The following is a 27,181-nucleotide window of genomic DNA, read 5'->3' on the forward strand; positions in this document are numbered from 1 at the left end:
GTTATAATAACAATTATTTAATGACATAAGTAAAAATATAATAAATATGTAATATAGTGAATATGTAATATAGCTATTTTTTCTATTCAGTTAACATGATATGGTCATTAAATGGCTTTCCTGAGGTAAATGTAACGTTATGTGACATAATTGTTCTCCTGCTGTTATATTGACCTCTTTCCGTGGTTGAAAAACACTAATTGGTCGATATGTATACTTTCGGTAAGTTGTACTGCATCTTTAAATAAAAAAGTAACAGATGATCGGTTCACGTGCACTTGAACTGAGGCGCTCAGCGATCTGTCACGTCACATTTACAAGCGCCAAACGTATTTTTGTCTGAATTTCGTAATAAAATTGACGAAATCTAAGAGCTGAGAATTAGTTTAATATTAAAAGTAGGTACCTCTTTGCTCCGCAATATTTCTGTGCGTGAGAAAATGGATGTGTGGCGTGAGAGCGTGTGAAAAGTGTCAATTGCGTGAGTCTCACGCTCAATGCGTGAGAGTTGGCAGCCCTGTTTATTTTATGTTTTGATGTCCTTAAGAATATATATTTGCAGTATAAGTACCAAAAACCATCCCAATGTATTTTTACAGCTCCTTTCTCGGGGGCTCTGCTAAGAACAGGTCGATTTTGGCCTTTCTATTCAATAGAGCTGGTAAGTCCTGCCCATCCGTAAAACCCCAAGTGGACCTCTAGGTTGAAAAATCGTCAATGCAAGTGAATGTGAGAAAATAATTATTTTCTGGTCCTGTTTGAATTGGGCATGAATGTGAACATATGTTGTCTGTGAATTTTTTATATAATTTTTCATGTTACGAGATTGACAGTATGATCTAGCAGTTGTGGAAAAGACATAACGAGAAAGACTACATGTCGCCTATGTGACGTCACCCCATAACACATTTTCCCTCCACTTGTCAAATCACGGTGCTAATGCTGCGATAATCTATGGAGACAGATCGAGATGCCTGTGTGTTTTGAACCCAAATGTCACCATTCAAACCAAATGGGCTGTTCTTTCTTCAGATTCCCGTCTGATGTAAAAACTAGCTGTAGTCCACAAAGTGCTCTCACACAAAATCTAACCGTATCAAACTTCTACCCGCTAAATTGTAGCATTCTTCACACTAAAAATTATATTAAAAATTCACAGACAACATATGTTCACATTCATGGCAAAATTCAAACGAGACCAGAAAATAATTATTTTCTCACATTCACTTGCATTGACGATTTTTCAACCTAGAGGTCCAGTGGGGTTAGCGATTTTTCAGCCTTGAGGTCAACCTTTTCAACCTTTTCAACCTGACGATTTTTCAACCTAGAGGTCCAGTGGGGTTAGCGGAAGGGGCGGGATTTACCAGCTCTATATCCATGAGCCTCTCTTCTGATTGGCCTGTTGTTTTCTGAGTGATGCACAGCCAGGCCAACCACAGTTAACTAGGGTCATGTATGCTATGTCTCCAGTTTTCCTACTTCTGAAACCCATATCACACATACATTTTCACCACTTCTGACACGTATGCAAATGTTCATGAGTGGGCAGTATGTAAATATAGGAGGACTATGTTAAAGTAATTTGTATTTGCCACACTTCCTGCTACCAGAAGGTGGCACTATTACTATAACCGAATATGAGCATGGTCATGTGTTCAGGACAGGAAAGGACAAATTTGAAGAGGATCATATCAAAACTGTAGGAGGAGTTTGTTACAGTACAAAGCCTGAAAATGGCAAAAACTGCACAAAAATCGGAGAGGAAATTCAAAATGGCAGACTTCCAGTTGTGTTTAGGGCTATGCTCCAAGATACTTTTTAGTAGGTATTGGGCCATTCCATGTATGTACCGAATTTTGTCCATGTACGTGAAACGTAGCGCCAGGGGCAATAAGTCGAAATATTTGTTTGCCCCTCTTTTTGCCCTTTTGCCCCACCCAATTCTGAAACCCATATCAGATGTAAATTTCGCACCCGTGCCACCGCCACCCGGCGGCTTTAGGAAAACAGAGCACGGTGGGCAGTATGTAAATATAGGAGGACTATGTTAAAGTCATTTGTATTTGCCACACTTCCTGCTACCAGCAGGTGGCGCTATTACTATAACTGAATATTGTCATGTAGATGTGTTCAGAACAGGACTCTTATCAAACGTGAAGTTTGTGGCAGATCGGACATTGTATGCTTGAGTTACTGCAGGCTGTTTGTGGTTGCCTAGCAACATCGGAACTGCAAGCAACATTAATGTAGAACTTATCTGATGATGCATATATCACCCAAAGGCTGAAATTGGGTTTGCACATCTCCATTTGTCAGGCCGCCAAGGGCACACCCTTCGACGAAAACTCAAGATCTTCGCAATTTAACGTCGCAAAGGCCTTAAGATTACACTCACCAAATTTGAAGAGGATCAGATCAAAACTGTAAGAGGAGTTCGTTAAAGTACAACATCTGGAAATGGCAAAAACTGCACAAAATCTGAGAGGAAGCCATTGAGCCATTTTGCCCCACCCAATTTTGAAACCCATATCACACGTACATTTTCACCACTTCTGAAGCGTGTGCAAAGTTTCATGAGTTTTCGAGAATGTTTAGGCCCTCAAAAAAGCGATTCACTTTGGAGAAGAAGAAGAAATGGAGCAAAAACAATAGGGTCCTCTCACCATCGCCATACCTGTCAAGTATCCCGTTTTGGCCGGGAAAGTCCCGTATTTTACCCTTCTTTCCCGCCGTCCTCCCGTATTAGTACTTTCCCGTAAATCTCCCGTATTTTAACCTGCGTTATTAAAAAATAATAATACCAGGCGGAGTAAAAAAAAAAAACCCTTCCCAATCTGAGCTCTGTCACTAGCCTCACGATAACTTCCACCTGCAGTAGCCTACTACAGGTACTGTAGGTGGCAGTTGTCGCGAGGTTAGTGTGTGAGGTCTGATGATGAGTGACAACGCAGAAAAAAAACAAAAAAAAAACAGACATGGATGATGGACGCTACGACAGAGAGACGGAAGGCACTCCTGCCAAAAAACCAAAACCCTCATGTAAATACCGCGAATGCAAAGTCTGCAACAAATTTGTACAATAACAAAAAGTTATGTGAAATGAAAAGAAAAACTGTAAAAAAACAAAACAATATGAGATGAAAAGAATGTGTGGAATGAAAATAAAATGTAAATGTAAAGACAAGCAATGTTAAATGAACAGAAAATATGCAAATAAGCCTTTAAATAAATGCTCTTCATATATACCCTTTTGTGTTTTCATTTAGGGTATAATGAATGTTCACAGCATGTCAATGTCAACAAAGGTAGGCCTATCATTGGCTTTATGCACAGCTGCACTACTTCCTGAACTTCAGACAGCTCCTTTGTTTCCTGTCTGCCATTATTGGACAAACTGATTGATCCAGGTGTGCCTGACCTCAGTAGTCACAACAACAATAATCAGACACACCTGGATTAATCAGTTTGTCCAATAATGGCAGACAGGAAACAAAGGAGCTGGCTGAAGTTCAGGAAGTAGTGCAGCTGTGCATAAAGCCAATTGTAGTTTATAAGTGGTTGACAAGTGGTGATTTTAGCTTTCTTGTACACCTGTCTTAAAATGTAAAGGATACTGGAGCTTGGTTGGGGTGGTGGGACTGCTCGGGGTGGGCGCCGGAAGATTTCCCTTATTTTAAAATCCAAAACTTGACAGGTATGCTCGGGCCCTAATAATAGCATAATCCATCCATCCATCCATCCATCCATCCATCCATCCATCCATCCATCTTTTTCCGCTTATCCAGGGCTGGGTCACGGGGGCAGTAGTCTAAGCAGAGACGCCCAGACTTCTCTCTCCCTAGACACTTCCTCCAACTCTTCCGTGGGAATATCGATGCATTCCCAGGCCAGCCGGGAGACATAATCCCTCCAAGCGGGAAGGCGTCCAGGAGGCATCCAAAGCCACCTCATCTGGCTCCTCTCGATGTGGAGGAGCAGCGGCTCTACTCTAAGCTCCTCCCGAGTCCCGAGTGACCGAGCTCCTCACCCTACACTCAAAAAAATAATTCATTGGATGAACATGATTTAATCATGCCACCTATATTATAGGGCTGAACGATACATCGAATTTTCATCGTCATCGCGATATGAACTCGAGCGATGAACACATTGCAACAGACAGCCTGACACGATGAATAAGGGAAAGCAGTTTATTACAGTACATGCGCCAAGCGCATGTAATAAACGTTTGACCTATCACGTTTAGCCCTGAAGACACGGTTGGTGCGTTCATGCTATTTGGCCAATCAGGTGAAGCCCCAGGAAGTGTCAGCTATGCTCAGATTGATTTGTGAGGTGTCAATTTAGTTGCGACACTGTGCCGTTAGCAAATATGATGGCGGAGGAAGGAGAGAGGAGTGAGGAAAATGTGGTGGCTGACGAAGACCTTGTGGTGAAAAAGAACAGCACTTCAGCTATATGGAATTATTTTGGATTTAGGAGAGATGACGCGTTACAAACACAGGTAACGTAGACTAACCATGTTCCGTACACAACGATATTCCGTACAGATGACCTTTTCCCGCCGATCGCTGAATAAATATGAGCCATTACAGTTATTTTAAATGGCCATTTTTATTTCTATTTATTTATTTGAGTATAAAAGTTATTTTCCCCACATTTGTTTTATTCAGAGAGATGTTTTTGTTGAGTTTACAAGAAAATATTTTAAAAGGAGCAGGGGAAATTGAACGTTAATTTCTTATAGTTATAATGCCTCATTTATGTGTAATTTGTTCAATAAAAGCATGTCAAAAATTATCTATTTGATTTCTTTATTCAGTGGGAATAGGCTATTCAATGTTTAGGTTCGCAAAGAACCTAAAGCACTAAGACATGGGAACAGTATAGCTAGCATTCACATTTGAATATTTATCGCAAGTCATATCGTCATCGCAATATTAAACAATGTTATCACACATCGCAGCTTTTCCTCATATCGTGCAGCCCTACTATATTCCATCTAAAAAAACCAAGTTAAGTCAACCAACCTTTATCATGTTATTTGAACACAAAATAGATGTGTTGGAAATATTAATATCATGTTTAACCATTAAACTCATTTGCATCTTTTTTGAGTTACATGTTCATTCTTAGTTAATTTAGTGAGATTACTTTGAGTGTATTCTACATTGGTCAAACACTTCAGTTGAACAAAATTAAAATGTAAAATGTATGACAAAACATGCATACAAAAAGACAACATGCAAATCCATTTTACATTTTTATTTATGCAACATTTTGCCTGCATTACATATAACTGAATTGTAGCAATTGGCTACTGACTAACTGGAAACAATTTACCATATAACAATGAGATGTTCTCCGATACCATTGGAATGGCCTCCGATACTGCCTAAAAGCTGGTATCGGTAAGTACTTTATGCACAGATCCAATACCGTGTAATTTAGCAAAGAAAGAAAATCTACTTTAAAGTAGTAAAAAAAAAAAAAAAAAAGTCCTGTTACACTCACTTGTCAAACTTTATAAAAGGTTAGGCATTCATTGTTTGTATTACAAGAAGTTAAACCTGAGCCACATACAGCAATGACGGTTTGGGTATTAGAATATAAAGAAAAAAATGGTATCAGTATCAGAACACCTCTGAACATAAGAATTTCATCTGGGGCACCAAAAGTACAAACACAACAGTGCAACACGTGGTGCTTTTTGATTCCTACCAAAAAATATACCATATATATTTTAGTACTCTTCTCACTGTTGTTTTGCCTGCCACTTGTAAAGAACATTATACTATATAAAAACATGGTATAAACATAAATCAACACATTTTAATTCAAACCTTGGAAATCTCCACCATGACATTTCTTATTTTTCTTCCAGCTGCTCCACCTTTGCATCAAACACGTTTTCACATTAGTATCAAATATCTTAAACCTGTTAAAATATGTTTAACTGTTTAACTTGTAAAATTGTTGGGGTTTTATGTTAAAAGTTTGAAGCATGTAAAACATTATCAACATATTTAACACTAGTAAACATCCTTAAACAATCCAACACTAGTAAACATTATACAATCTCAGTATTTGTGAATGACTGTCAAGTTTTTACAGTCTGCATACACTAAGCAAACTAAAAGTCCTTTAGAAAGCAAAGCAAAAATTAACAAAAAAAAAAATCTGCCTTGTAGACCTCTACTTTAAGCAAAATTTGTTCCATGACCTTGTTTTTGGTAATTGTGCTTTAGACAAGCTATGCCCATGTACATTCAAGAGAATCTTCTGCATCACTTCAAAAGTGCATTTGAAGTCTAGTGAAGCAACTCACCTTTTTACAGTCCGTGTCCATTGAGCAAACTTAAAAGTCCTTGTGAAAACTAGGAGGCAAAAATAAAAAAATAAAATCTGCATACTAGACTTCTACTTTGACAAATTTACTTCATGAGCTTGTTTTTTAGGAACTGTGCCTTGGATGATAACCTCTGGCCATCCAGATTCATGAGAATCTTCTGCATCACTTCAAAAGTGCATTTGAGGTCTGGTGGGTAGCTCAGGTTCAGACAGTATATTAGTCCAAATAACAAAGCACAGGCATCCCCAATGTTTCGTAACTCGCCGAGGACCTCCACACCTTCTACCAGGACACTGATGTCCTCTGGGTCATACACTCCCATCACAGTTTGCTCCATGGAAGCGCTGGCCTCGAGGTCTGTGTCCTGTGGGATGTTTTAGGGAGTGCTTGAATATGAAGTCATTCAATATTCATTTTATTTCATGTGTGTTATATACATTTACATATACATACATACACAAGTTAATTAAAACACTTAATTATAGTTAGTTTATACCAAGTAATTTCTGAAAATTCATTTTCCACACTGCACCTACTCTGAATTTATCATACCAAGTAGGGATGTAATGATACACTCAACTCACAATTTAAAGTTCACAATACGATTTTCTCACAACTTTCTTTAAAAAAAATAAAAAAAAATTGAATATTTATATAAATTGTGCAAAACAAGAGATGTGTACTCTTACCAAAAGTGTAACTGAAACAGTATTTTACACTAGATAAAAATAAATCCTGTCTCTTTAGATGCAGTCTGTTGGTTCATCCCGGTGCTGGAATTCTTTCCAGTGAAATGCAGCCACATGATAGACCATTTAGTTGTCAGCATTTAACCGCGTTAAGCCAGCTAAGGTTACCTGCTGTATGTTAACTAACGTTAGAGTCAAGCCCTAGGCTGTCGCATAGAGATTTATTTATTTTTTATCTCAACCAGTAGTAATCTTAATCAGTAGTAAACACATTTAAATAGATTTTTAACCAATTCACGATGCATCGTTTCATCCCCACAAGCAAGTAAATATGTGCTCTTTTCAACTGGTTTACAGCTTCTTTGCCAAACATACGTAACTCACCATATAATCCTTCACAAGTTTCTCGTGGTCTTCGTTGCTAGAGGTTGACGCGTCATTGAGTCATCTTCTGAAGAACATTGCAAGTAGACCACCTTTAGGGTCGCTTTGTCATCAATTTCAGAGATCACAGACAGATTTATGAACTCCTTTCCAAAATCAAAATCTTGATATTGAAGGTGAAAATCTTGCTCTAATCCAAAACTAGTCTTTATAGTCTGGTACAATTGTTCCATGGAGCTTGGTAACCCTGCTGGCAGGATTAGCTTTCTGGCATCATCTTCACCCAGAATGGTCCTCAGTCTCATAAGATGGCTCATTGTGGAGACCTGAACACACATAAAAAAAAGGTTGAATATGCAACAATAAAAAGTCACTTTTATGACAAACGTTGCCTTGTAATGTTAATTTGATAGGTACAATGCACAGGTCCTTAACAGTCCCACAGTAGAGAACAATAAATTCCCCGAGCACAGCAACAACAATCAGGTGCTGGTAGATAGCAGGATGAGTCTATGAAAAGTCAAAAAACACACTACCGCACACTGATCTGACTTTACTACCTTTATTGTGAGCAACGCGTTTCGCCCATTGCTTCTTGCTTGGAAGCAATGGGCGAAACGCGTTGCTCACAATAAAGGTAGTAAAGTACCAGAGTAGGCTCTAATTTAATTTTCCCATGTTCCTGCATTAGCAGGAGAAAGACTAACATCTTTGTCGAAAGGAAAACCTAACACTGTAGTATACAAACACTAACACACGATTTTACAACTGTAAAACACAACACAATTTCATAGCATTAAAACAGCACAATAATAATACCAAGAATAAAATCATAACATTAGGAGCCCACAACAACAAGACAACATTACAATAATTAAGTTTATACATGATGGGTACATGATTGGGTTAATTGTGGCCGGAAATACTTACAAACTTCCTTATTACTCCCGTTTTCCGTGCAAGTTAATGTGTCTTTTCAGAGAAACCAGACGCAGGCCTCCCACTGAATAGGCAGCTAACGAGTAGTCATCAAGTAGTTCCCCATGCTCAATCAGAGACACCTCTTTTACTTGTGATGTGTCAAACGCTCTAAAATGCTCTCTATACCAACTGGACAACTTTTTCACAATAAAATGTACCTGGCCTTGCAAAATACAAATCTGCAGAATTTCAGCTAACTCTGGCAGACCAAATAATTGCCCATGGACAAGAATCATCCCCTTGTTGTAATTCATATCATTGTATGAAACACAGTTTGTAATGTGGACATTGTTCTCATCTGGCAATCTTTGCTTAATAGCAGCTGCAATGTCACTTTGCAAAACATCTACTGGTACTGATGAGACACTTGTTACCGCCAAAGGTGTCTTATGGTCAAGAGAGTACAAGTCAGGGGCAATCACAAGCTGATGTTTTTTGGCAAGTGTGAGAGGTATGTTTTTAAAACAGTTGGTATGACGAGCAATCTGTTTGAAGACACTATGTTTTGCCTCAAATCTTAATGTCCATGTATGGACAAGTGGGCCAAAAAGGCGAATCAGAACAGGATAGTGCTCCAAAAAATGATGTTTAGGGAGGAGATTGTTGTTGGGAAAAAGCTCTTGGTATCTTTGGCGATGTTCATCAATTTTGCACTCAAGGTAAGATATTGACTCAGCAGTGTGGACAGGGGCTACAAAAAGCTCCACAATCTCTTTCAGATCCAAAACAACATGCCATGTAGGTTCATCCTCCGGCACAATGGCCAATGAGTGGGTTTCCACCAATGCTTTTTTTAACTGAGAAAGTCTGTGGTATTGTGTGAGGCCGATTTGTTTTATCTGCCCATTTATACTCGAAAGTTTGGATCAAATTGTTAAGTTTTTCTAAACTGAAATACTTCTTAGAAATCAAAAGAGAAAAACAATATGCTAGCTCTGTATTAGGCTATGCCCTCAAATAGATCATGGGCAAGATCTGGAGGGTAGCCTGCGGTAACATGAAAATGGGAGAGATTCTTACTCAACACACATACACGTTTAACACCATAGCATGCACTTGCTTTTTCCAATGCACACTTCAAATGTGCATCATGTTGTTCCCGCATTCTAAGCTCAAAACGACTAGCTGTCTTCAACTGAATTTCTGTTTTCTTAGCTGTACAGAATCTACAGATGTAGTCACCAGAGAAACTTTCTACAAAACCTGCCAGGCCATGGGCTCCAAGGTTATCAGCTATAATGCAACTCACAGTGCCTTTGATACACTCATTCAGCTGATTGATGAACACACCATGTTCCTCCAAAATTACCAGATCATTCAAAAGTGGATTCAACACTTCTTTAAAAACAAATTTCCTCAAATCATCACTTTTACAAAGAACAGCCAAATAAATTGATGAGAGAGCAGAATGAGAGCCAGGCGGGAAATTATCCAAGACCCAGTAAACCCCACAAAGCTTATGCTTTTTGCGCGAAGTCCCAAGCGGATTACAAACCTCAAACTCGTCAATATAAAGTTTGATGGAAATTCTCAACTTATCAACTACTATAAAGCTATTTATTTTATAATTTTCACCATCTCGAAAAGACCTGTAAACTCGCTGATCATCATGCAAAGCTTCTCTACTTTCTTGAGCTATGTGTTCTTCTATCACTTTATCCAGTCATTTATTGTGACTCAGTATTTCCTGCAATATCTGTAATAATGGAACATATTGAAACGACCTCCTTTGTTCTACAGATAAAAAGTACTCAATAGGCTCTACAACTCTAAAATGTACCTTGTAATATTGTTTTCTTTTATAAGATGTGGCAAGAGGGCCACACTTTTCAAAACATTTAATGACAGGGTGAGAAACACACACAGAATTAGCAAGTTCTTCAACAACTGTCTGACCAATACTGAGGTTATGAAAATTTCTGCAATTGCACCCTTTGTGACAGGTACACTAGCTTAAAAAATGCAACTCCTCCAATAACTCCTCCAATCCTTTTGCTGGAATATGAAATATATGTTCTAATTTTAACAATATTGCTGCTATTTTCCGCTCAATTACTTCTGGCAATTACTACTACTTCTCCCCTAAACAAAAATATCTAGGCTCACACACTCTTCTAGAGAAGCCTGTTTTTCGTCACACGCTATAATAAATAAAAAATTACAATCACTTTAGCCAGAGACACTACTAAATCATCTCTGCTTTAAGCCTAGTTCACACTACACGATTTTAAGCCCGATTTGCCGGTCAGCGAGCTTGGTCACCGTGGGGCTGTGATCAGGGGTAAATCAATGATCGAGCAGCGATCACCAGTGATTATGTGTGAACTACTCAAAGACGCATCAAAACAGCTCCCTGACACATTTCATTCTGACACATCGCCGATGTCTGCCAGATATCTAGCATGCCAAATATCTGGAAGAGTCAGCCGACTAACGTTAGACATCCACATCCAGCCAATGAGAGCAGGCAGCTGGCAGAGCAGGCAGCTACTTTTTACTCACCTCCAACTCCATCTGTAGCTCAGACAATCCCTGCTACCTGCGTGTGCTAATCAATTCTTTCACCCAGATTCTTTGTCTTTATAATTGCTATCTTTATAATAACAAACAACAGCTGTTTCGTGTGTAGGTTCGCGTCATTTCCCGTTTCACATTTCACGTGTGTTTTCTTGACAAAACGCGGTTTGGAGCGTCGGGTGACAGAGTCGCTGTCAGCTCCTGTAACGTTACTGTACGTTCACATCGCCACCGACTTGAGCTGCAAAGAAGCTCTGGCCGCCCTGTCAAGGACGCTTGTCAAAAAGTAGCCTACAGGGAAGCTTGTTGACGCTTTGGCCGCTCTGACGTAGCAGCATTCTATGTTCGATCATGGGAGAAGATAAGTGTCACACCATGAAATGTAAACAGAAAAAACAAGCAATACATTGACACTAGAAACCTTTTATAATGACAGCATTTTTATAACCGTTTTGGTCACATTTGGTCGGGAAAAAAAGAATAATTAGCTATTATTATTATTATTAATTTTCTGCTATTATTATTAAACTGTGCAATTAATCCGATAATGATAGGAAACCCAGCAACGGCGATGATCAGCTTCTCCTCCATTTTCTCGGAACTAATGTTTTGGTAGGAACGAAAGTTTACATCGTATGTTTCTCCGGAATCAGCCAGTGTGAAGGACGTCTATATTCCGATTGGTTGCCTGCGTTTGCCGCTGCTTGCCGCTGAACCGCGTCATAGCTCATTACCATAAAGTTGAGCTACTTTCAACTTTCTGATTGACGCTCTGGTCGCTCAAAACACCCAAAACGCGACGCCGATGGATTTGACGCTCCTTGCAGCTGAGAGAAGCCAGCTTCCATTGAAAATGAATGACTTCCGGTAACTTTGGAAGCTCAAGTCGGCGGCGGTGTGAACGTACAGTTAGTGTGTGATCCCGCCCTCTTGGAGAGGCGCCCGCGCCATTGGATGTGCAGTTGCCGCAGCACAGCCAATGAGTGAGCCAGACACTCACTGTGCTAGCTGTGCAGCTGCAAAATGCGTTTTACATTTTAGGCTTCAGTAAATCGAGGAAAAGGAGTTTCCCCACTGCGTATAGCTACGCAATACTCGTTCCCTACTCTCAGGGAACCGAGGTTACGATAGTAACCGAGTAGTTACAGAGCACGTCTACGGAGAGCCTTGGCACTTCCTATTAGCCCCATTGTATCGATCTTGGTTGTAGTTCCATTAGAATTCCACTGGAGGTGATCGCGGGCGAGCGCAGACTGAATGGGAGTCTATGGGGCTAGACGGCTAAATGTATCTCTTTCACCCGATTGCCGTTGAGAAATCTCAGATTTGATTGTAGGTTTTGCAAGTTCAACATGGGTTATAGGTCGAAAGTTGAATGAACGAGTACTTATGTCCTTTCGATTACTTACAGGTTGAGTTGTTGTTGCCCATAACACGCTAGCATTCTGCTAATGAACGCTGATTGGTCAGTGAAGGACTGATTACGACCAGAGATACCGCTTGATGGCATCGTGGCATCCGAAGCGGGACCAGAAACAAACAAAACAAAAACTCGTCTAGCACGTGTATTTACCTGTGTCAGCTGTGTTGTCGATGCCTCGAGAGAAAAGAAAGTGCAGAGCGCGAAAGCACCAAAGTGACTGAAGGATTGCCGTAAAGCAGTATCTCTGGTCGTACGGTGTGTATGACGTCATTGACACTTTAAAAGACTTTTTAAAGCAAATAAGTGACTCTAAAAAATCTAACACCCAGCAGTGTGTAATTTCTTGGCATCTCCTTTCGAATACAACATTCAAATTACTTGACAAAAAATTACATCCTGAGAAAAGTGGATTCTGTGGGTGAAGCTCCATAGACTCCCATTCATTCTGCACTCGCCTGCGAGCGCCCCCGCATGGACAGAGACGTGTTACTGCAGCCAGTCCAGAAACCGGAAGTAACCAGAGAGTGCCAATACTCTTCCTATTAGACATTCTCTGGTAGTTATCGATCAGTCACGTAACGTTAGTGTGAACGCCACAACAACTTCAAGACTCCCTCACAAGACAGCAAATTGTGTAGTCTACTCGATTTTAGCATGTCTGTTCTCCCGCCCTTCAGTCAATCAATGCTGCAGTTTCCGGAGCGCAATGTTTTACCCATAGTATTTCATTTTTTTAATTAAATTATTTTTTTTTTACTCAGTAATGGATATGATTTAAAATGTAGCGAATTACAATACTTTAAACAAAACATACTTAAGTAAAAGTAAAATTACAGATTTTAAAAACTACTTAAAAAAGTAGAAATACACAAAAAAACTACTCAATTACAGTAACGCGAGTAAATGTAATTCGTTACTTTCCACCACTGATGATAATGAGGTCTATGTGGGGCCGTACAAGCCATAATTCTTTCTGGCACTCTCACACTGACACCAAAGGTTGCAAGAAACATGATGAAGATGAAAATCAGGTATAACGTCTTTAATAATCCACTCAGAGGGTAATACACAACAACATTTAAACAAACAAAACCAACCACTATACGTAAACGTGACCGGACAAAGTATGTGTGTTTAACACTTCCCAGCATCCCTCCTGGTCCCCACCTGCACGTCATCTCCAATCACACACACACCTGCACGCCATCATCACCCTCATCACTGCCACTACAAATGCACACTCCTCACCACAGTTCATTGTCTGACCTCGTTTGATGTATTTTTGTCCTTCCCCTTTTGTCTCCAGTGATCTCCCTGTCGCCATCGTCGTACTTCCCTATGTCTCACCCTTTCACCCTTTGGACTCCACTACCCAGCTCACCTCATCCCTTAACCTTTGTAATCAATAATTCACTATTCACCATCCATCTTCCTCTCCTGTGTCTACTTACTGTAACACTCACACACTTACATTCTCCTTTCACATGCATATATTTCTGCTCTCACACACTTACATTCTCCTTTCACAAAAAATAACTTAAAAATCTCTCATTATACTATATTATCACCCAATATTGGATTAAATCTTTTTGTCAACTTGTTCTCTTTCAGTTAGGACTGGTTTAGGTGTGTTGTAAAGTTTTCTTTGATCGAAGCAGAGACCAGTGAGACAGTCGGGATCGCGTTCAACAGAAGTTATTCTTTATTGAGAACTCTGCTGTACGCGGCTGTAGAAACTTCCAACATAATCTGACTAACTTAACTTTACATGGTATCTTATAGGCATTTTAGGAGGAGGGACTTTTGGGGGTGGAGACAAATTCAAACAAAGCATGTAAATGAGTATACAGGTTAAGGTAACACCCTAGACTGAGGGTCTAGCCAATCCTAATTCAATCAGCATAAGGCTCCAAGGGCCATTTGGGTCCGAAAGCCATTTGCAGAAACAAAAGGTGAGATTCTCAGTGAATCATTACATATGTTGCCTACACTGTAAAAAAAACACTGTTTTTTTTTACAGAATTTTACCGTTTTGTCATTACAGTGAATGCCTGTTATTTTACAGATATTTGCTGTAATTTAAACCACTATTAAATTTACAGGTAATTGCTTGTATTTTGCTTTTACATCAATTTTACGTTTTTAAAAGGAACTTGTCTGTATTTTTACAAAGTAATATTTTACAGATTTTTTCTGTGAAATTAGAAAAAGAAAAGAAGGTATAACTGCAGAAATCTGCATCTATTCAATATGTTGTCCTTACAGATTATTAAGCATGTGGGGGTTAAAGTGAGTTTTTTTTAAGGTTAAATAATATGTACAGTAGCCTACATAGGCTAGGCCTGTATTGAATTCTTTTTTATTGCATAGGCTATAGTCTTTTAATCTTGTCTTGAAAATAGATGCTCATTTTGATCATTATTTCATTGTCTTATTCTCCCATAATTTAATTTTATTAATATTTTTCAAAATCTCCGTTGCTGCACATTCAGGGCTTTGTGTGTTGTGTGTGTGTGTGTGTGCGCGCGCGATGACGCAGATTCAAATTCGCCGCCATTACGTTTCCGCTGTTGTTTAGTCCCGCCCACAACGGTTAGCTGTCTGATCAGTCGACTTTGGACAAAAAAGAGGTTAAAAGTAAAATTAAAGAATTCATAAACAACAAATGGCAAGAAGAATGGAATACTGATAACAAGGGTAGACATATGTACAGTATACAGAAACAAGTAGGAAATGGAAGAAGTGTTTTTAGGAATAGAAGATACAATTATTTCTCGCATTCGAATAGGACACACAAGACTAAATCATTCATTGTTCAAAATAGGAAAACATAAAACGGGTAAATGTAATTATTGTGATCAGGCAAAAACAATTGAACGTGTTAATAAAATGTATAATATATGTAGAAGAAAGAGTAGAACTTATGAAGGAAGTAAGAAAATTGGAGGTTGTATCATTTAATATGGAAAGCCTATTGAAAATACATGCAGAACAAGATAAAATATAGTGTAATAACATTAGTGTTGAAATGAATATATAGTTGTATGAAATATTTTAAAGCAATAGGAGTATACTGGAGAAAATAAAGTAATGGGTATAAATAATATAACATTTAAATATATATAATCTTTACTAATTTATTTATTTAAAAAAAATAAAAATATTTATTTCTCAACCTTATTGTTTACGTTGTTAATTTTTAAACGATTATTAGTGCTTCACACTCCAGTCCAGTTGGTGGCGGTAATGCACCGAAAGTTGGTTTGCCAACCGCCATAAAACTCCATAAGAAGAAGAAGAAGAAGAAGAAGTCGACTTTGGACAGAGAATGTCTAATAGGAAGAGAATTGGCACTCTCTGCTTATTTCCGGTTTCTGGACTGGCTGCAGTAACACGTCTCTGTCCATGCGGGGGGGCTCGCAGGCGAGTGCAGAATGAATGGAGGTCTATGGCGAAAAACCCTCAAAATCCACTTTTCTCAGGATATAATTTTTTGTCTAGTAATTTGAATGTTGTATTCGAAAGGAGATGCAAAGAAATTACACATTGCTGGGTGTTAGATTTTTTAGAGTCACTTATTTGGTTTAAAAAGTCTTTTAAAATGTCAATGACGTCAGAATGCTGACGTCATTAGCAGAATGCTAGCGTGTTATGGGCAACAACAACTCAACTTGTAAGAAATCGAAAAGAAATAAGTACTCGTTCATTCAACTTTCGACCTATAACACATGTTGAACTTGCAAAACCTACAATAAAATCTGAGATTTCTCAACGGCAATCGGGTGAAAGAGACACATTTAGCCGTCTAGCCCCATAGACTCCCATTCAGTCTGCACTCGCCCGCGATCACCTCCAGTGGAATTCTAATGGAACTGCAACCAAGATCGATACAATGGGGCTAATAGGAAGTGCCAAGGCTCTCCGTAGACGGGCTCTGCTTTGGATCTGTATCAAGGGAAAGCGGGAGATTTGAATTCAGTCTACTCTCGTGAAGTGGATTATGATATTAACAGTGGTTCAAAGCAATCGTATTCGTTGAGAGCAGCTGTGAGCAGGAGCCCTGTTGTCAGTCAGTCCGTTTGGATCACTGATCTATATAGATCAGTCGTTTGGATTCTTCGGAAATAACGCCCTTTTCAGTGAGCCTGGTTCGTCACAGCGGACATCATGCCAACCTATCACCGGCTGAGGTAAGAGTCTACATGTGAACGATATTTTATATTACATTTGTGTTAAGTTTACGTTACAGTTTTCAAGCTAACGTTAGCATTTTAAATGTTCAGTTAACTGGCGAGAGCTACTTAGGTAAAGTTGGTTTTATATTCGCACATTCACACTTTTTTGCTTAAAAACTGTCTCAATAACAAGCGCAATAAAGCACATTTTTGCAAAATAAAAGCAGCTACATGATCTTTAGGACAAAGATGGTGAACTACAACACTCTCCACAATCGATCACAATGGGCAAATATTGTTTTAATGGCATACAAAGTTGCGAATGTCCACTGAATGTCCAATGTAGTGTGGGAACCAAGATAGGGACCGTCTAAAAAGTTCTATTTTTTTTCATTGTGTGCAAACAGACAACTACATTTTTGCAAAGTACAGATGCAACCAGCAAATATCTCTCACATTATGTCTTCTAATGCTATTGATTGTACTTTAGCAACAATAAAAAGTGAATTATAATGATTGTATTTAGGAAACCTGCCTCACTATACATAATGTACATACATATTTTTAGAATAAAATTACATTAATTCACCAAAAGGATTTTTTACTATCCGAAGGTTGTAGCATGTTCCTAGTGACCAGTCTGACTTACTACAGGTGAGATTTTGACAAAAAGTCCCTTACTGTACGTACAGTTGACATAAGTTTTTTAAAAAATTACTGTAATTCACCTAAATCATTTTTTCGTGTTCCAAAGGCTGTAGTGTTTTCCTAGTGACCAGACTGACTTACTACATGTGAAATGTTGACAATACCTCCCTTACTGTACGTACAATTATCAAATAAGTTTATGAAAAAATTACTGTAATTCATCTAAATCATTTTTGCATGTTCCAAAGGTTGTAGTGCTTTCCTATGGACCAGACTGACTTACTACAGGTGAAATTTTGACAAAAACTCCCTTACTGTACGTACAGTTGACAAATATGTTTTTAAAAAAAATACTGTAATTTACCTAAATAATTTTTTCGTGTTCCAAAGGCTGTAGTGTTTTCCTAGTGACCAGACTGACTTACTACACGTGAAATGTTGACAATACCTCCCTTACTGTACGTACAATTATCAAATAAGTTTATGAAAAAATTACTGTAATTCATCTAAATCATTTTTGCATGTTCCAAAGGTTGTAGTGCTTTCCTACGGACCAGACTGACTTATTACAGGTGAAATTTTGACAAAAACTCCCTTACTGTACGTACAGTTGACAAATACGTTTTTTTAAAAATTACTGTAATTCACCCTAAGTATTTTTTCGTGTTCCAAAGGCTGTAGTGCTTTCCTAGTGACCAGACTGACTTACTACAGGTGAAATTTGGACAAAAACTCCCTTACTGTATGTACAGTTGACAAATATATTTTTTTTTAATTACTGTAATTCACCTAAATAATTTTTTCATGTTCCAAAGGCTGTAGTGCTTTCCTAGTGACCAGACTGACTTACTACACGTGAAATGTTGACAATACCTCCCTTACTGTACGTACAATTATCAAATAAGTTTATGAAAAAATTACTGTAATTCACCTAAATCATTTTTGCATGTTCCAAAGGTTGTAGTGCTTTCCTACGGACCAGACTGACTTACTACAGGTGAAATTTTGACAAAAACTCCCTTACTGTACGTACAGTTGACAAGTAAGTTTTTTTAAAAATTACTGTAATTCACCCTAAGTATTTTTTCGTGTTCCAAAGGCTGTAGTGCTTTCCTAAGGACCAGACTGACTTACTACAGGTGAAATTTTGACAAAAACTCCCTTACTGTACGTACAGTTGACAAATATGTTTTTTAAAAAATTACTGTAATTCACCCTAAGTATTTTTTCGTGTTCCAAAGGCTGTAGTGTTTTCCTAGTGACCAGACTGACTTACTACAGGTGAAATTTTGACAAAAACTCCCTTACTGTACGTACAGTTGACATGTTTTTTTTTTTTTAATTACTGTAATTCACCCCAAGTATTTTTTCGTGTTCCAAAGGTTGTAGTGCTTTTCTAGTGACCAGACTGACTTACTACAGGTGAAATTTTGACAATATCTCCCTTACTGTACAATTATCAAATATGTTTATGTAATGAGCATATTATTACATGTTTATTACATATGTTTATGAAATAAACTGTAAATCACCTATAGTGTTTTTTTTTTATATCCCAAAGGTTGTAGTACTTTCCTAGTGAAAGGACTGACTTATTACAGGTTAAATTTTGACAAAAACTCCCTTACTGTACGTACAGTTGACAAATACGTTTTTTTAAAAAATTACTGTAATTCACCCTAAGTATTTTTTCGTGTTCCAAAGGCTGTAGTGTTTTCCTACAGACCAGACTGACTTACTACAGGTGAAATTTGGACAAAAAGTCCCTTACTGTACGTACAGTTGACAAATATGTTTTTTTAAAAAAATACTGTAATTCACCCTAAGTATTTTTTCGTGTTCCAAAGGGTGTAGTACTTTCCTAGTGACCTGACTGACTTACTACAGGTGAAATTTTTACAATAACTCCCTTACTGTATATACTATTATCAAATAGGTTTATGAAAAATTTACTGTAATTGACCGTAACTATTTTTCCGCGTTCCAAAGGGTGTAGTACTTTCCTAGTGACCTGACTGACTTACTACAGGTGAAATTTTGACAATAACTCCCTTACTGTATATACTATTATCAAATAGGTTTATGAAAAATTTACTGTAATTGACCGTAACTATTTTTCCGCGTTCCAAAGGGTGTAGTACTTTCCTAGTGACCTGACTGACTTACTACAGGTGAAATTTTGACAATAACTCCCTTACTGTATATACTATTATCAAATAGGTTTATGAAAAATTTACTGTAATTGACGTAACTATTTTTCCGCGTTCCAAAGGGTGTAGTACTTTCCTAGTGACCTGACTGACTTACTACAGGTGAAATTTTGACAATAACTCCCTTACTGTATATACTATTATCAAATATTTTTATGTAATAAACATTATTACATGTGTTTATTACATATGTTTATGTAATAGACTGTAATTCACCTATAGTGTTTTTTATATATATATTCCAAAGATTGTAGTGCTTTCCTAGTGACCACACTGACTTACTCCAGCTGAAATTTTGACAATACCTAATAATACTGTTTTACATAATAATATATATATAATAACTGTAATTCACTAAAAGGGGTTTTGTTTGTTTAAGGTTGTAGTACATTAATAGGGGCTACATTATTATTAACAGTAGTGACTGAACCTGTACGCATTGGTGCAGCAAATCTGACAGATAATGAACAGCAAGATCATGGAGGCATTCAAGATACTGTACAGTGCACTGTTTTATTTCTATTATCTTTCTAATTGTTCCACTGAGATTATACATAAAAGTTGTAATTAATTCCTTGTGGTTAGATTAATATTTCAATATCACCTCTTCAAAATTTTGCTGTTGTTGATCCTCTCTTGGTTTAAGTTGTTCTTATATTATCATAAACCCTTTAACTGATTGTTTTGTCAAGTACTTTTTACTTTACTATATTATCTTTTAATGTAGTGACGTAAAAGTTTAAGTAAAACAAATGTGTGTGTTTGAATACATTTTTTTTCAAATGTTTCCAGTCAGGACTACTTTGGGTAAACAAAAATATTTAAGCAATTGAACATGTTATTTAATATTTATTCATTGCATTATGTAATTGGTTAACACACATAACTATAACTGTTAGTGGTTTGTTACATAGTTAATCCTTGTCATGTTTACCAACGTGAACAGTGCCAAAGATGGTACCGAATGTATGCTGCATTGGACTATCACCAGACAAGCTACCAGAAAAAGATGCCCAATGGTTGTGCTCACTGTGTACCTTAAACAGTGGAACATCATTAAAGAATATCTGTTGAAACTTCTGCTTTATTGTCCTTGTTGCAATATGGATTACCATTGTATATCTGTATTTTGGGACTTACAGTTAAAGACCCATGGACCAGATATGATTTATTAAGACCAGGAGTTAGAAGTGCACTCAATTTACAAGAGTCAGAATTATAATAAATTAAAGGAAATTTTACTGAAGAATGTTTGCAGTTTATTATCAGGCAGAAGTCAAGAATCAGAACCAGTGATCAAAAGTAGGTTCTGATTGGCTAATAAATAATCACACATTTTCTACACATAGATAGACTGAAGCATATCTCCATCAATTATGCGGCTGACATTCGGACCCTGAATTTAGGCACGTCGTGACCTTCCACACTTGTAGTGATTGTAATGAATAGTAATTGGACCAATTTTTGAGTCTCCAGTCTAGGACCAACTCTATAGCGCCACCACCAGTTCAAAAATTCAACATTAAAAGGATTATAGCTTTTGAACCCTTTGATCTAGATGTGAATGTAAATAGATGTAAAATGACACTTAGTACACCTGATTCCACTCATTATGGTGATCACAATCAATATCTTACATTAAGACTCTGCCCATTACAGTAGTGGCCATTTTGAAAAGTACAGTGTTCCATTTTTTTGTGCTACTCCTCATTCAAATTTTGTTCAATTTTTACAAAAATTGGCTCAGATGATCTTTGGACCAAGCCACACAGAAGTGACTGAACAGATTTTTTATTTTTGCTATCGTTCCTGATATACTTTTCTCCAAATTTGACCTGTATTTGTTGCCTTATGGTAGTTAGCTTAGCATGCTAATTGGTTAGCATGCTAACCTGATGCCATTCTTTCTAATGTGGCTCTTCAGCTATAAGGCTAATAAACTACGTTAGCATTAAGCTAACTTAACTTGCTAACTTAACTAATCTGGTTAACATGCCTTTGTGTGCTCATTCTTACACTTAAGCCTCTCCTCGGCAGCTTGGTAAGACAGCGTCAACTGAGTGGCGCAAGCTGCTAAACCACGTGACACGAGCCCTGAACCATTCCGGTTGTGGGTTTGAATCCTGTGTGGCACATTCCCAAACCGCAAGAGGTATTGTGGTGTAAAAGTTGCTTCTGTTCCAGACATGGTGTCTATATGTGAGCGAACTCGATAAATACAACATGCAGCGAATTTATACAAAAATTATTCATTTTGAATTGCTTCTCACTTGAACTACTGGACCTTCTTCATCTTGCTAAAAACGCAACTTCCCAGTGGCGCAATGATATGAGTGACAGGTATCTGACCCAGAGATAATGGGTTTGAGCCCTGTGTGGGATGATTTAAAAAAAAATTGTGTGTAATGTTGTGTCATGTCGATTCCTTTATTATTCAACGTTGTACTAATCTTTCTTCCTCTTGGATTAATGTATGTCTTGTTCATTATATGTTCATTCTCATCTGAACTTCTGTTCATTTTGAGTTCATTTTCACCTATACTTCTAAACCAGCTATTTTTTCTTCAATTTCTGCTGTTTTTACTATTACTGCTCTTGCTGCTGCTTCAGCTTGGCCCCGTATCGCTGCTTGCAGCTATATTTCCACTTGTTCCTTAACATGTAACCAAAATACTAACACACACAGACACAGTTTCTTCAAGATTGGATTTGGTGAGGAGGAGAGTCTTCTCAAAACATTAATATAACATGTTATTTATCTCAAGGAGAGGATACTTTAAATCTAACTGTAAAGTAAAGACTTTAACTAAGAAATGGTCTCTCAACTATAGGTTTCAATGACTCCTGAGACCATTGCTATCAGGGTAGCCTAGAAAAGCAGATGGATGTAGTGACACCTGTTAAAGAAATCCATATTTCATCTCTGGAAGCCAGGCTAAATGAGCAAGCACTGTTACTGCATTCCTGGCATGGGCCAGACCCATACGTTACACCTCAGATATCAAATACAGACATTTAAAGGATACATGAAATAACATTTTCGATAATCACACTGATAATTTCTATAACAAAGTAAAATCTCATAAGCCTAGAGAATTCATTCAACTCATTTGATATATAGAAGGAAAACTATTGATTAATACCTTGATTATAATCACTCATTAGATATACATTGAAGCAGCAGTGTGTTCCAGAATCCACTTCTTCAGGACTTCATAACAAAAACTTAACTTGAATAATTACAATAAGGGTGTTGCTTATTTATAACATTGAAAATATTATTAACCTAAAATATCTGCTTTTTTTAATCAATGAAAGAATTGTGTTGTACAAGGAACAGCAGTTCTAATACATACTTTTACCTAATACATTTATCCAAGTTAATTGAGTAGAGTGATCACTGGGAACATACTATAACCTTTGGAACATGAAAAAAGGAGAAATTACAGTAACTTTTTAATAATAATATGTTTGTACTATACTTACAGTAAGGGAGGTATTGTCAAAATTTCACCTGTAGTAAGTCAGTCTGATCACTAGGAAAGCACTACAGCCTTTGGAACAGGAAAAAATACTTTAGGGGAATTACTGTAATTTTTTCTTAAACGTATTTGTTTATTGTACGTACAGTAAAGGAGTTATTGTCAAAATTCCACCTGTAGTAAGTCAGTCTGATCACTAGGGAAGCACTATGCCTTTGGAACATGAAAAAATACTTTAGGGGAATTACTGTAATTTTTTCTTAAACTTATTTGTTTATTGTACGTACAGTAAAGGAGATATTGTCAAAATTCCACCTGTAGTAAGTCAGTGTGGTCACTAGGAAAGCACTACAGCCTTTGGAACAGGAAAAAATACTTTAGGTGAATTGCTGTATTTTTTTTAAATTAATATTTGTATACTGAACGTACAGTAAGGGAGGTATTGTCAAAATTTCACATGTAGAAAGTCAGTCTGGTCAGTAGGACCATACTACAACCTTTGGAACATGAAAAAAATCCCTTTGGTGAATTACTGTAACTTTTACATAAAACATATTTGCGTACTGTATGTACAGTAGCCTACACAAAAGTAAAAATATGCAGCAAATATCAAACCTGAAACTATTTCTACCCTGGTTGGCAACTTTATTTTTTTTTTTTTTTTTTACTTGACTATGTTCATGGTGTCTGCAAGTCTGCAACTTGGGTAAAGTTGATTTTATATTCGCATATTCGCGGAGTTCCGCGTTCAATATCTCGTGAGCTGAATATTGTTACTACACAAATAACATTGTTTTAATATTTAAATCTTCTTCTTAAAACAAGCTTTCCTTCGGGTTTGCACTTTGCAGATGGTCCCTTCTTAGCAGCCTGCGCATAGAGATCAATGTATTTTATCCAGTGCGAAGGAAAGATCGTTTTGAGGAAAACCTAGTTGTCCTAGTTGAACATATTCTGACATGTGTAAATGTAATACTAAGTTGTAAATAAATATATATATTTTTTTGTGATTTCAGGTCAAGTGGAAAGCAGAATGATCATGGCAAACAAGGTATGGGAAGAAGTAATTTAAAATATTGTAATGGCAGAGTCTTCTGATTCCATATGATTGCACTAAAAGTGGCAGAAAATTTCATTTGTTTTATACTATATTTTCCCATGTGAATATTCATTTGATCCTTGTGAGGCCACTGCACAAGGTTTGGTTTTGCTACAGTAAGACCACAATTGTGTTAGATTCCACCTATCTATCTATCTATCTATCTATCTATAATTATATATATATTTTTTTTTTGTATTGTAACTAGGCTCTGTCATTTAGAAACATGGGTTTTCCTATCACTTAGTGACATATATCTCTACCTTTCATTCCAGCCAGAGGATCTGACGGTTGCTGCTCGCATCTCAGCCTACCTGATGGAAAATTGTTGCTGGATAAATGACCTTCAACTCAACCTTGCCAAGACAAAACTGCTTATGGTTTCACTTTCACCCAAACCATGCGATCCTGCTGATTTGCCTTATACAACATCAGAAAGATCCGGCCCTTCCTATCGGAGCCACACAACTCCTTGTCTAAGCTCTTGTTCTATCCAGACTGGACTATTGTAATGCTCTCCTGGCAGGCCTTCCAGCATCAGTCAAACCTCTGCAACTGATCCAGATGCTGCAGAAAGACCTAAACACACTGCTTCAGATCTATGTGTCTCCAGAAGCTTGTGTTCTGAAAGCGAACGGCGCCTTGTGGTGCCATCATCCCAAAGAGACACAAAATCACTTTCACTGACCTTTACCTGGACTGTTCCCTGCTGGTGGGATGACCTGCCCAACTCAACACATTTTCAAGAAACCGCTTAAGATCCATCTTTTCATAAACACTTGACCCAATAATAATACTAAATCTTTGTTTAAAAAAAACAAACAACAATAATAATTGCTATGAGTACTGTGCTACACTAACTAGGACTTGTCACTGCACTTGTTGCTTCTATTGTTCTCAATTTTTAGTCACTTTGGATAAAATGTAAATGTGTAAAATAAGTTATATTAGAGTATAAAGGTATACGGCAATTGCCTTTTAATGTGGATATTTTTACATGTTCTAAATTATATACTAAGCTTGTATTTCCTATCATTCACGTATCTTGATGTTATGTGTTTATGTTTAATGAGTAAAACTGTAAATGTGCAGGTATTCTGAACTTATACATTTAGTTAATTTAACGGCCAATTTTATATATGTCACATATATTAAAAACCTATATCAAAACCTATATTAAAACATATATGTTTATATAGGTTTTTTCCGTGTGGGAAGAAAAAAAGAGCTATAGAGATTGTGCTATATATGTGTACTATATTACAATACTATATTTATGTAGGCTACGTTATATACGTTTATCGAACAGCCTTCGATACATTTCTATGTTATAACTTCCCGAAAAAACTACACAAACATATAAAACAAACTTCTAACGAAATACTAACAGCATCTTACTTACCAATCCAAAAGAAATGTTGCAAGTTCGGAACCTCATTTCTTTCATGTCCATTGTCTCCAGCGATGGAAAGCAGTGCCAATGTTTACTCTGGTTCTGTTCCAGGGACGTGCACAGGGGGGTTGCTCAGGTTGCCCGGGCAACTGCCCATATGCCCTTCTCGACTCACGTTGCCCTTCCGAGGGGGGGAAATAAATAAATCGTACAATGGATGCAGAATTTCACATAGGCCTAGATAAAAAAAAATCGCAAAGCCTCATTCACTTCCATTCGGGCACCGAAAATGAAAGTCAGTAGGGGAAGGGCAAACTCTGTTTACGTGGCTGCAACGCTGCACGCGACCGGTGTAGCAGTCGATTCTGTTCCCTACCGGAATTCCTGTTCCCTTTACGCAATCATTCTACAAATCATGCGTAGTTGCCCAGTTACCATATGTACCATCAGAACTGAATACAAGCAAGATGCACAACTGAATGTACGGGAAGCCAAAAGGTTAAAAAAGGATTGTATTTTTTCCTGAAATTTAAGCTTTTTTTTTTTTTTTTAATTAGAAGCGAGTTTTTCCCCATCTGTCAATTCAATCCAGATTATTTCTTCTCAAATTTAAAACAATAAAAAGCAACAACAAAAAATAATAAAAAAAAACAATAAACAATAATATGAGGAACTCTTTTTCTCGTGTATTTTGGTGACATTTAACATATTGTTAATACATTTTGTATACTGTTTACAATCTCTGACGTTTTGCAATCTTTATAAATAATAATAAGACCATAATATGACTCAAGTCATGTTTTTCTGTGTTATTATTAGTAGTAGTTAAGGTGATTGAGTGCTGTATTTCAGTGTTTTACTTCTTTGTGTATATATATTTTAATAAAGACCCTGTTATTCTCAGTCCTTCATATAGCCCATATAACCTTTTTTCAGGTTAGAGCAACTGCCCCTCAAAATTCCTGTGCACGTCCCTGTTCTGTTCCTTTTTTTATCAGATTTTATTTGCGATTCCGAGCGTGTTTTTTTCCCTGCAACGGGTGGTTGTGGTGGTGGTAAGGGTCTCTTGCCAAGGGCTTCAGCCATTCTTCCGCTCTCTTCCCTGAACTGAAATGTAGTAGTGGGCTGTACTTTCCACACGATTGACACATGGGATTGACATCAGGTTCAAGTACGCCCACAAGCCGTGCGAGTTATTCGTGTATTGCATGTTTGGCTTATGTTGCCCGCATACCGCCTCCCATGGCCGAAACTGGTATTACGACACCTGTCGGGCCATGGCTAGTAATTTAGCATGCTAATTTAGGTTGATATCTCTGCAGCACTATAACTTGTAATTTTTTTAATGACATCATCGCCCTTATTTCTTCTCATTCTTTTGAATGAGCTCATTTTTTGGATATTTTTACCTCAATTCTGACACATGGCACCTTTAATCATAGATGCTTATAATTTCTTAGATAAAAATAAATGTAATAATATTTTTTTTTAGAAATGTTCTCACTTCGATCTGCTTCCCTTCACCATTCAAGAGAAAACATATCTTCCAGAAATTTACCAGCAATTGTTTAGTGAAGATAAGAACCAGTTACCTTTCTTTTCCTATTTCAACGAAGGTAAAAGAAGTTCACTTCAAAGTGATGAATGAGATTTATCCATGTAACAACTTCTTGCATCAAAGATTTAATATGGATGTGAATGTTTGTACTTTCTGTAATTCTGACATTGAAACCGCAGAACATCTCTTCTTCTCTTGTAGTGTAACCCAGACCTTCTGGGATGCTTTCCAGTACTGGATCATGTACGATACACAAAATATCCCAAT

At 37.3% G+C, this 27,181-nt stretch overlaps 1 long non-coding RNA gene across 1 annotated transcript; it reads right to left on the bottom strand.

Annotated features, from left to right (window-relative positions):
- Positions 1–5,254: 5,254 nt before the first annotated feature.
- Positions 5,255–26,531, bottom strand: LOC311091954. The gene is made up of 4 exons (XR_014608190.1): positions 26,327–26,531; positions 25,366–25,452; positions 7,429–7,754; positions 5,255–6,719 (listed from the first exon to the last, which is right to left on the bottom strand). It is a non-coding gene; the product is annotated as an uncharacterized lncRNA (long non-coding RNA).
- Positions 26,532–27,181: the final 650 nt, after the last annotated feature.

The sequence above is a fragment of the Abramis brama genome (assembly GCF_963993115.1).
Source record: "Abramis brama genome assembly, chromosome: 11".
Classification (NCBI taxonomy): Eukaryota; Metazoa; Chordata; class Actinopteri; order Cypriniformes; family Leuciscidae; genus Abramis; species Abramis brama.